Source organism: Cavia porcellus, unplaced genomic scaffold, assembly GCF_034190915.1.
Source record: "Cavia porcellus strain 051 isolate PalLab524CR breed Dunkin Hartley unplaced genomic scaffold, mCavPor4.1 scaffold_28, whole genome shotgun sequence".
Taxonomy (NCBI): domain Eukaryota; kingdom Metazoa; phylum Chordata; class Mammalia; order Rodentia; family Caviidae; genus Cavia; species Cavia porcellus.
The window spans coordinates 36,763,363-36,780,171 of NW_026947511.1; the positions used below are offsets into that span (position 1 = coordinate 36,763,363).

The window sequence follows — 16,809 nt, forward strand, 5'->3', positions numbered from 1 at the left end:
AAGAAGGGCAAGGAATTAAGAATCTTGTCTTTCAAAAATGTTCTCAGGTTTGGTCAAGTGTGACAAGTGATAGATATATTATTAAGATCTATATGCCACTGATACATCCCAGCTCCTTCCAAAATAGTGAGAGAATACTCCAGTTGCTTGCAAATATAGTGAACTCATTACTGAGAAGCTGAGAATAGCTATCATACATCTGTTAAATATTTCATAAAGACAAGGCAAATAAAGCAGAAATTACCTAGTGGGAAAACAGGATACCCTCAAGGCAGCTAGAGGTTGACATTAATATTTGCTTTGAATAATTTATTTTCCTGCTTTCATCCAGAATATAAAAATGTATTCAAGGTCTTTAAAACGTTTTATCTTCAGTCAAAGCTGAACAAAAACTATAGAGCTCTATAAGAGATAATGATTTAGTACTGGCTTAATAAGCCATTCCATTTTCAATATTCTCACATTCCATTCTTCCAAATAATCCTCTTGTAAGATATGATATCTTTTATAGCACAGTACATTTAGATTTTTGCTCAGTATATACTAATTTTTATCCTAGAATAATGTTATCTCAGGAATACATTGTTCATCTTCCTGGTACACATTGTGTACATCACATAGCTCCTTATTTATCTAGGCATAGACATAGAGGTAAAATGTAGACTCTGGAGCATCTTTTTTCTGTTTGTTTATAACAGCTTTTTCTGGAATATCTTATTTTTTTATCGATTTCTCTCTGTCACACACAATGAAGTTGTTTGTGTTTCTTAAACTGCATGTGTTTTCTTGAACTTTGCAATTGTTTCTGATTCTGATAACTTTTAATCTCCTAATGTAAATACCTCATTTCTGAGAGTGTTTTATAGGTCATTCAGTGTTTGGAATAGAATAGTTTTTCAGCAAATTTTGCTCCTGATTCTATTGCCATTCCTACTGGCTTTACTATATATAATGCCACCTGATTTTCACTCCTGGGTTTTCCTTTACTTTAACATTTGTACTATTCCTAATTCTTCATTTTTTTGGGTATGGTCCAGATATTTCAATAGAAATGTCCCAGATCTTCTCCACATGCAAATGCATCCTCACAAATAATCATAAACATACTTAACATTCTATGCTTTATGCCTTTCCTGTGCTTAATTTAGGTTGACAGTTCTATGATCAAAATGCACTGCAGTTTGACTTATCCCAGCACAGAATTTTAGCTCAGTACAGAACAGTAACAAAGTGAAGATTGTGTAATGTTCATTTCTAGAAGCTCTTTTCATCCAGATACCACCTTCATCTATCACCCAGTAGTGACCACTTTTAGTTGTAGGTAAAATAGTTTGTACTCTAACATAGCAACCACACTGTGGCAGGTAAACTGTATCTGCTTATAAATATTCAACCTAATAATCTGGGATTAGCTCCAGTGACAGTTAAGCTGAGACATGAAAAAAATAAGTAGGGCAGGAAAAGCCTAAAGAAGAAAAAGTCATTCAAGCAGAGGAAAATGTCATGGCTATCAGGTTGAGGTATGTGTCATAGGGCAGGAAGAAAGTGACCAGCAAACATTTTTCAGCTGATAAAAGGTGCTAATATATTGCATCTGGAATGTCACGCGAAAGCCCACAAGCTGAAAGTGTGGTCTTCAGCTAGGCTCTCTTGGAAGGTAATAGAAACCCTGAAAAGGCGAGGCCAGTAGAGGCTGTAAGTCCTTGAGGGTGTTTCCACTACGGGGGATGTGGGATGTAGATCTCTTCCTCTCTGCTGCTTCCCTGCTCCATGAGAGGAATGGCTTTCTCTGTCACATACTCCTGCTGCGATGCTGCCTCACAACAGGCTACAGAGCAAAGCAACTAACCAACCTGGCTGAAACTGGAAGCCCAAATGTACGTTTTAAGTGGATTTTCTCTGGCAACAGCCTGGTCCTGTTGCTATCCTAAGCTTCCTCATGTCCATCTCAGTTCATGTGACATGCCATGCCATGTCACATACATGTGTATGCCTTTTACATGCATGGCATATCAAATTACCTGCACCCACTTTGCATTATTTCTATATAGAACATATTTCTGGCACTTCCAAATGTTTACCTCATTAATTTGTAGTACGTGCGCTAACATTGCATCACACAGGAAGCCACTATATTGCAATGGGCTTTGGTGAGAACTTTCAGCAAGTAACAAGAACACTGTGATATTTAGATTTTTCTGTATGGCTTCACCCTGACTATAATACAGGTTTTCTTTTTCCACTAGTAGCAAAGTTCTTTTTTTATTGAAGCCTTTTAAAATTTTTTTATTTTAAAGAGAATAAAATCAAATAAAATAACACAATAAAGCCAATCAATACAAAATAATGAAAGCAATACAGGACTTCAAAACAAGATAACTGAAAATCAACAATGGCTACCATAATGCCTTTTGTTATCTTCACAATACCTGTCCATATCATCAAATATTCTAAAATCAAAACAACAGAATAAAACCAATGAAAACAAAACAAAGTGATACAGGACATTAAACAAGACAATAGGAAATCAAACATGGTACCGTAATAGATCTCATTTTCTTCAAAATAGCTTCCCACACTATCAGACATAATAAAATCAAACAAAAAAAACCCAAATAATAAAAACAACACAGGACTTCAAAACAAGAGGAAGTTAATAATGGCTACCACTTTCCCTTCTTATACATTTCCTCCCCTTTCACTTTCACATTATCTGTTGTACATTTTGGATCCCACTAATTTAGGTTTTTGTACTAAGGAGACAACACAATGTTCACCCATATGAGTCCAAACCACTTCACCCAAAAGCATGATCACAAGTTGCATCCATTTACCTACAAGAGCCTCAAGATTATCCTTTATAGCTGAATAGATTTTTATTTTTATTTTAAAGGGGGTAAAATTAAACACAACAAAACAGAACAAAATAGGACATAAAAAAGCAATGTAATTGATATAAATTTCAAAGCTAGACAACCTGAGATCTTCACTATCTATCATATTGTCTCTTGTTTTCTTCCAAATAGTTGTCCATGTCTTTGCATACAGAGAATTCATACAAAATAACATAGTATAAAACTGATCTGAACATAATGAGGAAGGCGTTTTAGGTCTTTAAAACCAGACAATAGGGAAGTCACTAATGGCTGTCATAGAGTCTCTTGTTCTCTGTAAAATAGCTGTCCATACTTTCATGTATATTGAAGTTCAACGAAACAAAACAGGCAGGGGGTCGTTGCTTGGTTTCCTGGTGCTTCAGGTCCCAGCATGGCACAGATCTCAGTAAACGCTGGTGACTCCCTTCCTGGGCCACTGGAGCCTGCCACTGTCACAGCCACTCACCAAGGGGGTGGAGAGGTTGCTTGGTTTCCCGGCACTCCAGATTCCAGCATGGCGTGGGTCCCAGTAAATGCGTTGGCTCGCGTCCTGGGCTGACACAGCCTACCATGCTCACAGCCGCTCACCATGGTTGGGAGGGGTTGCTTCAAGCTGTTTCTTTCTAGTGAACTGACCATTTCATTGCCCAAGTTCTGAAATGGCCAACAGACCGTAGAAAGACATCTCTTTAAGCTCTTGCTTGAAACCAACAGCATCAGGAAGTTGCCAGCCTTGATTTAGGGCTAGACTAGTAGCAAATTTCATAAAGGGTTATGAATTATATTTCTGTCACTTATTAAATGTGTGACCTAATTTATCAGTTATGCAATATTTCCATATCTGTTTCCTCATCAATGAAATATGGATAATAGCAACTTACTTGATAATGTTTTATAAAGATAGTGTATTCATATGTAACTGGAAATGGTGCATGCATGTCACAAGTACTCAATATATATATTTTTCTCATATTTTTGGTATTATTACACTCTCCCTATAGAAGTAAAGACAAAGAACAAACATTCAAGAAACAAACAATAACATGTTTAATTGGGAAATTCACACATTATGCAACAAAACTTCCAAGGCACGGCAGCATGAGTAAAAAATATAGGGACATTCCTTGTTTGTGTTTAATTTTTTATTTTTAATTAATGTACTTTTATTTGTACAAGTTTGTAATACATAATGATTATATTTCTCATGGGGAATGTGTACATGTACACAACACATTTTAATTCTTTCTTTGTTCCTCTTCCCTCCCATCCCTTCCTGCTTCCTCCAAATCTTAATCCCATTCCCATTTGAAAATGCTGTACTTCCATTTTAAAAAAATTTTTTTTTATTGGTACTGGGGATCGAACTCAAGACTGCCTGCTTGCAAGGCAGGCGCTTATGCCGCTGAGCTAAATCCCCAGCCCCTGTACTTTCATTTTTAAAAAATCTTTCCAAATCCTTTTCCTTCTTCCCTCTCCCATCTCTTGTCCATCATCCCATTTGAAAAAGATCTCCCCGTTTCCTTTTATTTTACTCTTTATTTATATTTTGGGTTTCTCTGCTATATGGTCCATTAGCCATGATTTTATTTGTATTCTAGACTGTAAAATGTGCTACTGCCTTAGCTCATGCTGAGGTCACAAGCTTAATCTTCAATCCTAACAGCTTTGCTCACCCTGGACTTATTCCAATCATACCAGGCACCAGCTGGCAGTGTGCACATGCTTGTAAAAATACTTCATATTTTGAACAATGTTGTCAGTATGGAAAAACCACAGAGTCACAGTTTTCCTCTCTCTTCTGTCTCCACTGTCACTTCCAGCCCCTTTTGCAGCTGATTACTTCCTGTCCGCGGTTCTTGCTTCACTTCCGGGTCACCACTTCTCCTGCTGCCTGGACCACCAGCCTTCTCTCTCCACGCCCCTTCCACTAGAGGCTCCATTAACCCCTATGTCTTTGAAGAATCAACTCAAAATGGACTAAACCCTGACACCCTAGATCTTAAACTATAAACTCTTGGAAGAAAACATAGAGGAAAACCTTCTTGCACTATAACTTAGAAATTATTTTATGGATATGACATCGAAGTAGATTTTTAAAAACCCTAAAAGATAGACAAGTGGGGATACATCAAGCCAAAACGAATCAGCAGAACAAATGAAACAACAAATGAAAGACAGCTTATGGAATGGTGGAAACTTTAGCAAACCATATATCAAGTAAGAAGCAAATTTCAAAAATACATAAATAATTTATTGCCTGATTGAAAAATGAGCCAGAGTTGAATACATATTTCTTCAAGATGACATAGAAATGGCCAACAGACATAAGGAAAGCTGTTCAATGTCACCAACCACCAGGAAATGCAAATGAAAACTACAGTATGTCTGGTAAAATGGTAATTACAAAAATACAAACTAACAAATAAAACCATTGGTGAAGATTGAGAAACTGTAACTCTTGTACATTGGCAGTGGGAATATAGAATAATGTATTCTGTAAGAGAACTGGTGTGGTGGCTCCTGAAAAAATGGGATGAGGAATGACCACGTGATGCCGCAGTGTCCATCCTGGTATTTATGCAGAAGCATGGAAGCAAAGGCCTGAAGAGGTCAAGGTACCACAGTGTTAGCTGCAGCACAATCCATAATCTTGGAGGTGTGGAAACCACCTGAAAATTCATGGGCAGATCACTGGACAAAGAAAATGTGATATATAATGCAATGAGATATTATTCAGCTATGAAGTGAACATTGTTTTGTAATGTGAGAAAACAGATATAGATCCTGAAGATATGCTACACGAAGTAAGCCGTTTATAGAACAAATGCTGCATTGTTCTGATTATACAAAGTGTCTGAAATAGACTCACAGGTGTAGAGAGGAGAATGGGGGTGATCAGAGACCAGAGATAGGGGGAAAGGGCAGATATTGTTCAGTAAGTGTATAAAGTTTCAATCATGTGACATGACTGAGTTCCTGAGATCTGCTGTATTTCATAGTGCCTATAGTTAATACCCTAATTTTTACCTGAACATTTATTAAGAAGGAAAATATCACATAAAGCATTCTTAATAATAAAAACTCCAAGTATATGATATAAAAATAACATGATAGGTGAAATGCTGTGTGATAAAATCATGCTCTGCCTATCCAAATGTTCTGAGAGTGACAAATACCTATGTGGTGATTTGCTTGAGAAGAATAGTCCAACATAATGGTTCATGGAGCAGCTTAAGAACACATTTCTTAAGGAAATTATTTCAGAAGATATTTCAGTGACTCCTTCATTATAGTCTGAAAATGGTGCTAAACATTTATATTTGAAAGGTGGAAACATAAAGCCATGTAAACAAATGGCACGATGCACACTGTGATGTTGAAAGATTACACCTTCCAGAGCGTGAGATATCATCATCCTCCATGTACATTAGGGCTTCTTTGTATCCCTGGCAACACATCAATGGTTCTGCACAAACATGGAGCACATTCTAGTGTGCTTCAATGCTGTTTCAGTGATATTTCTTTGCCATAATCAGACTAGCTTAAGATGATTTTTTTCCACAAGTTAAATTTGGTAAGGATTTTCTTTTTGACGATTGTTCAAATTACCAATTTCTCCATTTCCTACAGCTATGGTAAATTACTACTGAAAAGAGAAGTATGGCTTTGTAGGTGCCAGTAGAACATTCGCTACAGTACATATTATATGTAGTATTTTATAAGTATTTCTATGAGTTTAGGGACATAGATATCCAAGCCATCACCTTGCAATGTATTTTATTTGGAGTTACGTCATCCTTAAGATCATCCAATGTCCTCTTTTGGCAGATAGGAAACAAATGTAAACATTTAGCGTGGTACAGTGAAGTATTTGTAGAAATTGCTGCTGCCTACTTTCTCTCTACGTAAGACACAAAATCCTCACTACACTACAGAGACCGACTGTTCTTCAGTTTTATTATCAATTAATATTTTATTCTAGAAAGTGTTGGTGAAATGTTTCCCTTGCTTTAGAAACATGGAAATTATGTTCTCATGAATAGCAAGCATTTGACTTTTATTCTGAATACTACTCTTTGGATACATCTTTATTTTTCAAATATCTTATTATAGTTTTTGGCATGCTTTCGTATTTCCTTTTTGCTAATAGAAATTCTATATTTTTAATACAATCAAATTTATGAATTTGTTTTTATTGTTTAAGCTCTTTCCGCTCAGTGAAAGAACACATGTTCTAGATGCATTTTATCAGTATATTCTTTTATGTTTTCTTATGTGATTTGTGAATTTACATCTTACATTTGGGTATTTATGCCTTACAAAAGAGTTGTTATTTTTTTTCTGAGTAGGTAGTAGAACTTCCCAGAAAAATTTATTGGAGAGGCAGTCATGTCCTCAATAAACCTCTGCAGCAGCTCAGTTATGAATTAAGCTTTAATATATGCATGCATCTGCTTCTAGGCTATATATTATATTAAATTACTTTGGTTGTTTATCTTTGTGCCAAAGCACTTTATCCCAACTGCTGTAAATTTTCTTATATGATAGAGATTTCCTACCACATTGTCATTCTAATTCAGAACTAAATTATTTATTCCATTTGCTCTGATATTAGATTGCAATATCTACCGTAATATGTATTTTCTTGGAAATCACTTGCCTCTTTTACTTTTCAATCTTCATGAATCATATTGTTTAGATTGTGAGGTTTTTGTTGTAGAATGAACTTTCTGGGTGCAATGCTTCATTGAAGCTGTAAGTCCATTCACATTAAATGATATACACTATGTTTTGCGTGTCACTTTTTTGAGCTAATTATTATCTTTTCCTAATAAAGTTCAAATCTGCGTGTGCATGTCTGTATATGTAAGGCATATATCTATATGTTGTCTTTTTCCAATTTTTAAGAGAATAGGTGTATTCATACCACTACATTTATACGATAGTGAGGTTCAATTGTTATGAAAGGTCACCCAATATAGATGCATTATTTTAAAAGTTCACAGTTTACATTATAATTTGCTTTTTAAGTTGTACAATTCCATAGGTTTTGAGAAATGCATAATGCCACAGAACCACCACTCCAAGGTCTTGCACAGTAGTTTAATTAGCCTTGCAACACGTTGCGCTCTACCTGTTCATGTCATTTTTCTCTTTCTTGATTACCTGGCAACCACTGCTATTTCTATTGCTTCCTGTTTTGCCTTTTGTAAAATTTTGTATTTCAAGTTGCAACCATACACTATGCAGTCTTTGCAGACTGGCTTCTTTTACTTCCCAATACCCATTATCAATGTTTTTCTATGTCTTTTGTAACTCAATAACATTTCTGTTTATCAGTGATTAATATTCCACTGTATGGATGGAGCATAGCTTACCAGTTCACCTGTTGAAGGACATCAAGATTGCATCTAAATTTTAGCAATTATTAACAAAGCTGCCATAAATATTTGTCTGAAGACATTTGTGTAAACGTAAGTTTTCAACTCCTCTTGAATAGATAATGAGGACAGTATGATAAGATAATATTTCTACCAAGCTGTTTTCAAGTGGCTGTACTATGTTGCATTCCCACCAGTGTGGAAGAGAGTTTCTGGGGCTCCGTGTTCTCACCAGCGTTTGTGGCAGTGCTCTGTATTTTGGTCATTCTAAGCAGTCTGTGCTTGTATCTCACTCTTGTTTCAATTGTAGTACTTTAATGATGTAGGACATTTTCATGTATGTATTTGCCATATTATACATAATGTGAATGTTATTGTCATATGTATGAATGAGTATTCAGATTTCTCTAGTTTTCTTGCTGAATTTTAAAACTTTTTCTCCTGAATATTTTGGACACACGATCTTATCAAATGGGTGCCTGCCGATATTTTCTTACAACTTGTCTTTTCATTCTCCTGATATGTTTTTCACAGAACACAAAGTTTATTTTAATGAAGTTTGAGATAATAGGGTTTCTCTTTTTCTTTTTTTGAGACAAGCTGTGCTTTTGGTGTTATGTCCAAGAAGGCATGATGAAATCTAAACTTTTCTCTTAAGCAAACAACTGGGAGTTTTAGAGCTCTATATTTTGTGTTTAGGTCTGTGATCTGTTTTGAACCAAGTTTTGTAAGATATCTCTCCAATCTTATGTTATCTGTTCTGGATCTTTTACCCTTCCATGTGAAGTTTAGAATCATTTTGTGTATATCCTCCCAATATATTTCTAGGACTTTGACTGACAATGAACTGAATATAAAAGTTGCTAGGAACTCATATCTCAACAGTATGCTGTTTTCTGCATGTGAACATAGATTAATTTTTATTATTTTGAAATTTTCTTTTAAGAATTTTGTGGCAGTCTCATACAGATGTCATGCATAGTTGTTACATTCATATGTATTTCATTTTTGATGAATTATAAATAGCATTGTGAATTTACTATCAAACTTCAACCATTCATTGCTGATAAATAGAAAAGTGGCTGACTTTGGATATTAATTTTCTATCCTGAAAACATTCTATAAATGATAATTACTTTTAGACTACAGCATTGAATTCCAAGCTGGTGTGATTGCTTTCAGTTCTTGTGGATTACTTACTATTTCCTCTGGTGCATAGAAAATATTTATTATATTTTCTTGCATCCAGGATTGTTAGACACTGTTAGAGGACTGGTTTCTCATGAGGTTTGATTACTTTCATGCCAAAAAGTGGGCATCCCAAACATCTAAGTATTAAGTCACTTTCCCCAGGTGTTCTTCCTTTTCTCTGTGATTTTTCTGACTGTGATGAATTACCAAAAAGGCTTGAGAGGAGTACCTCATTTAGAATATAAAGAAGTAATTAATTTCATGCCTGATTAAGTAGGATAGTTTTGTTGGAGACCACTAATGCTAAATTGACATAGTATCTGTCCAAGCCTCTGTGCCCTGACTTGTGGGCTAGAAATGTAGAAATCCTGCATCCTCTTGGTCACTGCTAAGATGACCATCAAGATGGTCAAAGGGGCTGTAACAGTCACAGAGCAGGATGAAGACTGTTGACGACAGGACAGGGAAAACTAGCACCCAGGGATAGGGGTGAATCTTAACTTGTCGATGTTAAACTTGCCCCTTCAATCACTACTCCTATGCTGTTCCAGGAAAAGCACCAAACTCCTCCCCCTGCACTGGCTAATAAAATAGTGGCAAGCTGGAGGGTCTTGGTCTTTGTTTCCAGAGAACACTGATGGTCCCTGAACCTCATTTTTCTTGCAGTTATTGTCTTTTGCTCTTTTTCTTTCATGAGGTACATAATTCTGGGCAGGAGGCTGGGACTCGTTGCAGGGGTCCCTGATAACTGTTGCCTTGAAATAGTCATTGGTAGCATTCACCTTCTGTATTCTTTCCTCTGTGACTTTTTCTGCCTTTGATGAATTAGCCGAAAAGGCTGGAGAGGAGTACCTCATTTAGCACATAAAGAAGTGATTAATTTCATGCCTGCATTAAGTAGGATAATTTGATTTGAAACATGCGAGTTTATTTCTCTGTTTGGGAACCTAATCCTAGAACTCTTATTATGTAGGAAGTGATTCAAAATAAATGTGTTTCACTCTGTCCTAAGGGATTTTTTTAAAGGTAAATCTATATGCCATACATAGAAAGCTTTGTTGTGCAGTCAATGTTTGTTGTTTGTCTTAGCGAAGTCTTAAAGATCCACCAAAAGTTTTTAAATTCTAGGGATTTTTTTCTTGTTAAGCTTTACAATTAAGTACTTAGATTTGAGACTCAGCTTTCTATTAGCAGCGATGATACTGTTTCTCTGAGATCTATCTGTTATCTGGTATATTTGAGAACATATTTACCTTGGATGACAACAGTGGAGACTTCACAGCTCAGCAATCTGATTAAAATAAACTTTTCTCCTGAGGAAGGGGAGATCTTCCTGGCAGGGCTGTGTTATAACTCAGTCTGGTCCTCCTGCTTCTTTGGTGGCTGTGTGTAAGATGCACAAACAACATGATTGGCTAAGTGATGAAAATGTCACCGTCCTCATCATCATAATAGCAATATAATAATAATAATAGCAATAATAATGATGATTATCACTGCTTAAAACCATCTGAGCTCTGAATCAGGGTTATTAAGTTTCTCAATCTCTCATGTCAAGGCAGGAGTGTGGTTACCTGTTTGCTCGACTTAGGGCTTTTCTGTACCAGGCTTCCCAATGAGAGCCTTGAAAATTCCCTTTCTCTTTCTTGCTTGTTCTAAGAAATGCTTATGTCATACACAAAAAAGGAGACATGGGATTTTGAAAGAATTAGACAACATAATATGTGCAAGTACTGAATACTTTTTGCTTATACTCATCATCCATTAATCTAAGAATGAAATATTTCTGAAGGCTTTTTATAGAACAAGGCTTGGGTTAGTGTTCAGTTCAGTGAGCAATACACATCATACTGTCCAGTCTATTAGCATTTGTCCTCTAGCTGAATATCACATCAAAAACATCTTCTAGTCCTTTGAGTATTCTATGATAACCAAGGAGAGAGATCATAGACACATAAATAATACTCCATGCCAAAGCCTTAAAGACTATCTCAGTTTTCCATATGGATACTTCTGCTGATCCACTGATGATGGAACAGTGAATTTGTCCCTGTTAGGGCTTTCTGGCACAATAGGCAAAAAGAAGGAATAAGGAAGCCTTTATTGAGGATGTGGAGAGGAGTGTACAACTTGTGGGACTGGGCTTCTCCTCTGACCAAGACAAGCATGGTGGGAGGTGTTCCGACCTTGACCAGAGGTGGAGTTGGAGGTAGGCACTGATGGCACACGAGGAACTGATTCGAATTTTCTTTGAGTGCGTGCAGGAAGGGAAAGAAGAAGTTGTAATCAAGGCTGACGGGGAAGGAGGTGGAAGTGGTCATCAGGGAGAGTGTTGTTTTTGCTTTGGCCTTCTGCATGTTAGACCACTGCCATATTCAATGGCTTATACTAGGGCAGAAACCTTTCAGTCCCCATGATTTCCTCGAGAGAAAACTTTTAGGAATGTGCTTTCCTGAAAGTGGAGAAGGCGATATATGTATTTGGTCAAAGATAAGAGACCATGTTTAAAAGAATGATAGATTAGTGTTACAGCACAAACTGTGTGACTCAGATAATTCCAAAGTGAAGCCCTCCAGGGTTTATGCCCAGTCCCCAGGGGACAAATTTTTTTTTTCTATTTAAAGAAAAAAAGCAAAACAGAAAAAAGGGTAGAAATAATACAGAATTTCAAAAAAAAATTAATACTAAGAAATCACTAGTTGATAAATTACATATTGTCATCTTAGAATAGTTGTTCAAGTTACAATATTAAAGCATAAAATGTGGGCAATCAAACAATGACAGTGCAAACTGTTCTGTTAATGATCCAACAAAAACTTGGTAAGGTGGTCATCTATCTTACACACTTTAACATACATGCAGTTATATCATTTAGAACACTTTCCTTCCCTTTCTTTTTTACAATAACAATTACACATTTTGGATCTTATTACTCCTACAGTTTTTATTACTTTTTACACTAGAGAGACAATGTGATATCTACAAATATGATTCTCATTTATTTCACTTACAAGGATAGTCTCCAGTTGCCTCTATATCTATAAAGGCCTCAAGATCACCCTTTTTATAGCTGAGTAATATTACATTGTATAAAAATACCACATCTTTTTATCCACTCAGCATTGATGGGCATTTTGGTTGTTTCCAAGATTTACCTATTGAGCCGGGTGTGGTGACTCATACCTGTAATCCCAGCACTCGGGAGGTTGAGGCAGGAGGATTGTTGTGAGTTCGAGACCAGCCTGGGCTACAAAGTGAGCTCAAGGCCAGCCTGACAGCCTGAAATGGCTAGCAAGACCATGCCTCAAAAAAAAAAAATTAGCTATTACAAATTGTGCTGCTATGAATATTGGGTGCACATGTCACTGTGACATGATCTTTTCAGTTTTGCTAGGAAAATATCCAGGAGAGGAATAGCGGGATTGAATGGAACTTCCAATCCTAGTTGATAGAACTGTGGGGGAGCGGCAGGGAACCATATGATAGAACTGTGGGGGACCAGCGGCGGCTGAAAAGATAAGTAATGTGGAGAGAGACACCCCTGGTCCCCTGGGGTGCGGCATCTCTAACCCGGGGTCACAGATCTCTCCATGGAACATGTGGATTGAGGCACATAAGTAGCCTAGGTTTGGGGTAGAACCTAAGGGGGCATTAGGGATGCACAGGTAGCCCATTGGTCTTTGTTTGGCGCCATAGGTAAATTCCTAAGGGTGGGGGAGATGGAGCTCTTTGGTTCCGGCTGAGGCTTTACCAGCCACAGTGTCCGGCCTGAGCCAAAACCCTTTCACTAGTCTTCCGAAGAATATCCATATTGATTTCCATAGTGGCTGCACCAATCAACACTCCCACCAGCAGTGGAGAAGTGTTCCTTTTGGGGACGAATGTTTCTATGGGAACAGAAAGCTCTTCTGCACTAGCTCACCTCACACAAGCTGGAGTGGCGTTCATTACACTGTGAGAAGCCCACTCTGCAGGGAGAGGATGGAGCAGAGTTGCAGTCAGCCTTCTAGGAGACACGAACTCCCCTCATCTTCTCTAGGAAACAAAACATGAGTTAAAAAAGCTTTCAGATTTTCAAGTCACCCCAGTTTCAGTCTTCCAGGGTGAGCTCCCGAGACTACAGACACAAACTGTGAGCAGCAAAACTAGTGAGCACAGTAACTGTCACTAACAGGGGCATCTTGGGAAGTACAGATGAGATATTAGCTGGAGAAGCAATCTTTTCCTTCTGTCCCATGAGTCAGAAAAATGAGCCCCTCTTGAGAGAAATGAATGTGAGAGCAGGAACTGCTTCTCTTGGACCCTAAGACAGGTTCCTGTCTCAGAGCTGAGCAAGAACTCGGGGGAAATGATGACTGTCTACACAGAGAAGATACACTGAGAAAAGGGATGTGCAAGTAATGTAAATTACATGGCTTTCAAATAGTAAACATTTTTTCAGTGAACACAGTACTTACATTTTCATAAAAACTAGTGCTGGTCATGCATATATTTATACATGGGTCGCATATCCCATATTAAAAATTTTATTCAACTATATCTCTTAGGTACATCAGATTTACCTTGATGTCAAATTTTGTTGCATACATGGTCATTGGTTTGCCACAGATCTAGAACAATTGGAGGGGCAATGCAAATATCATAATGTTAATGGAATTTGGTAATATTGATAGAGCAGTAAAGTGATACCAACTTCCTAAACAGAAAGTGACACAAACACAGAGGAAGCAAAGCCTTTTTTAGTTCATTATTCTTTGCTTCATTATGAGAGTTAAAAACACTAGACAAATGTAATTAACAAATTATGTCTAGAAAAATCATTAGTGGGGTGAGATTTACTTACCCTGTATGTTCTGGGAGTAGGGCCAATCTTGCACATAGGGTTGTGGAGATGGTGCCTAATGCAAGTAACTATTCATGCCATATCTGCAGTTTGTCTACAGAGATAGGTCTTGAGGTCAAACCATCTGCTTTATCCTTGATGCTGGCATTTGTGTCTTAGTTCTATGTTCCGAGTACAGATTGAAAGTTACTTCTGGTTCCTAGGAATTGAGAAGTAATGGAGTTTGAATGTTACTGAAATAATTACATATCTGAATATAAAGGTCATAGATAGGAAGTGAAAGAAAAATGCAGATGTTCAAAATGATTGCTATAAAGTGTAATGATCGTATAGTTTTCCTAATAATAATCTCAAGATCATTTAGAAAATACATAGTTGAGATAGTTTTGTGAATTTGGTCACTGTGATTGTTTTCCCCTTTGTGGTACTCTCTCCATTGAGGAATTTAGTTGAGAGAAAAAGTTCTGCCTGAGATTTTGGGAAGAAATCATATAACCTTTGAAAAACATTGAAAGTTTAAATCACAAACACATGTGAGATCTGATTTCTGCTATTATATTGTTTGAGGTGATTTCCCAGGGCACACAGATCAGAGAGCATTGAATTTGATCAGAAAGTAGAAATGTTAATCGTGATTAACAACTACGTTCATATTCAGAAAGCATGTTCATGTACATTACACATGTTTCTACCAGGTGGGTATTATGTTAACATTTTTGTTTGATGAAAGTGGATATGATTCCCTGGTGGATTAATTATCATGCAGAGTAGACTGAAGTTAGGTTGTAATAAACAGTGATTTAAAAGCTTGTCCCTTGACTCTAAATCTATAGTCATTCCTTCTTGGGCATAGTTTTACTAAAGCTTGTCTCTTGACTCCAAATCTGTAGTCATTCCTTCCTGGGCATAGTTTTACTAAAATTGTACTAAATTCTGTGAAGGTCTTGTAAAAAATAATAATGATGTGCTGGGAAATTTTCCATGCATTTTAAATAGCTCCCACAGCCTTTAGCATACAGAAATTAGCATTTTAAAGATAATTATTTTTGTTTCCTATGAATTGATTGCCAAGTGATCCATAAATTCCAAACTAAAACATAAAATTAAAGCACTCAAAATGAGTGCCTGGAACTTACTTCATTTCTCTCCTAGAATTAGATCGAAGGCATTTGGTATTTTTACTAGGTCTAAGGGCCTTTGGAAAATTGACTTTCAATGTTGATGAAATATTTTAAACTGCAAACATTGGCAGGAAGACAATTTACTCTGCTGATAACACTGAAGAAGGCATTTTCATCTTCAGATGCAGTCAGGAATCTGAGGAAGAATGCAATTTACAAAATGATTACGCTGTGACTTTGCAAAATGACATTAACCTCTGATAACCCCGGATGCCAGCAACTTAGATGATGATTCCTGTGGCTTAAAAGGTCTCAATAGGATTGACTGCCAATAGTACAATGGATTAAATTAAGGAAAGCCCATTTCAAAATTCCAAGTTTTACTGCAAAATAGTAAAACCCTAGAAAAGCACTGACTCTCAGGAAAACGCACCATATGCCCGCTGAAACACAGGCTAACCTAGTGCAGTCAGAGGGCAATTAAAACTCTGTCCTGCGGTGCTCAAACTCAGGCTTGCATATGGCATTCCTCACCTGTAAGGCTTTTATTTTACTTGCAGAGTGAGTTATTTTGTTTACTGTTTGGGTAGTTCACAGAGAATAAAAAGATTTATTTCTGACAATAACAAAAATGCAATGACACTTTCATAAAAGAGGTATGTTCAGGCACATCAATTTTTATTAACATAAAACTTGTGGAACTCACTTTTATTTGTGAAAATATTAAACTATTTACCAGAAGGAAACAAATAACTGGTGAAGAAGTGAAGTAAGAAAGTTTACACCCAGAGTCAGATTGTTTGTATAGCATGAGTGGCAATAAACAGTTTTTGCTTTTACGGTTTTCATGGGTGGGGCAGGTGTTGATCTCTATCGTTATGTACTATTTGCTTGATCTTTGCATAATATTGAATTGGATCTTGAAGGTTATTTTGCAAGTAAGTAGGTAACATATTACGTTAGTTAAAAACGTGGGTTGTGAAACCAGGACTTCCAGGTGTCCAATACTTCCTCCCACGTGGACTATGAACATACCCATGAAATGTTTAACTTTGGAAATTTTAATTTTCTTATGTTTTAATGTGGAAATTTATTTGATTTTAGTCATAGACTTTGTTGTTGCCAGTGTGTGTGTGAGAGGAGAGACAGAAAATGAATTACATATGGTGAACTCTATGGAACATTTGAGAAATAGCAATGCTCCATTAACCTATGAACAAACCGTCATCATCTACTTTTTGTGCACACTTTGAATACAGAACAATGACATTCATTTCAGGGAATTGGCATGAGCATATAACGTATCTTGATCATTTTAAATCTCTTCAACCGTCTTCTTTTTCTCTCGCTCCTTTTCCACCACCCTCCCATGATCTCCTTCCTTATCGCTAGGCATC

General features: G+C 36.8%; 1 non-coding gene across 1 annotated transcript; it reads right to left on the reverse strand.

The window, feature by feature from the left end:
• Positions 1-3,487: 3,487 nt before the first annotated feature.
• On the reverse strand, positions 3,488-3,624 carry LOC111758039 (small nucleolar RNA SNORA2/SNORA34 family). Its single transcript, XR_002792280.1, has one exon. It is a non-coding gene; the product is annotated as a small nucleolar RNA SNORA2/SNORA34 family (small nucleolar RNA).
• Between the last annotated feature and the right edge of the window lie 13,185 nt (positions 3,625-16,809).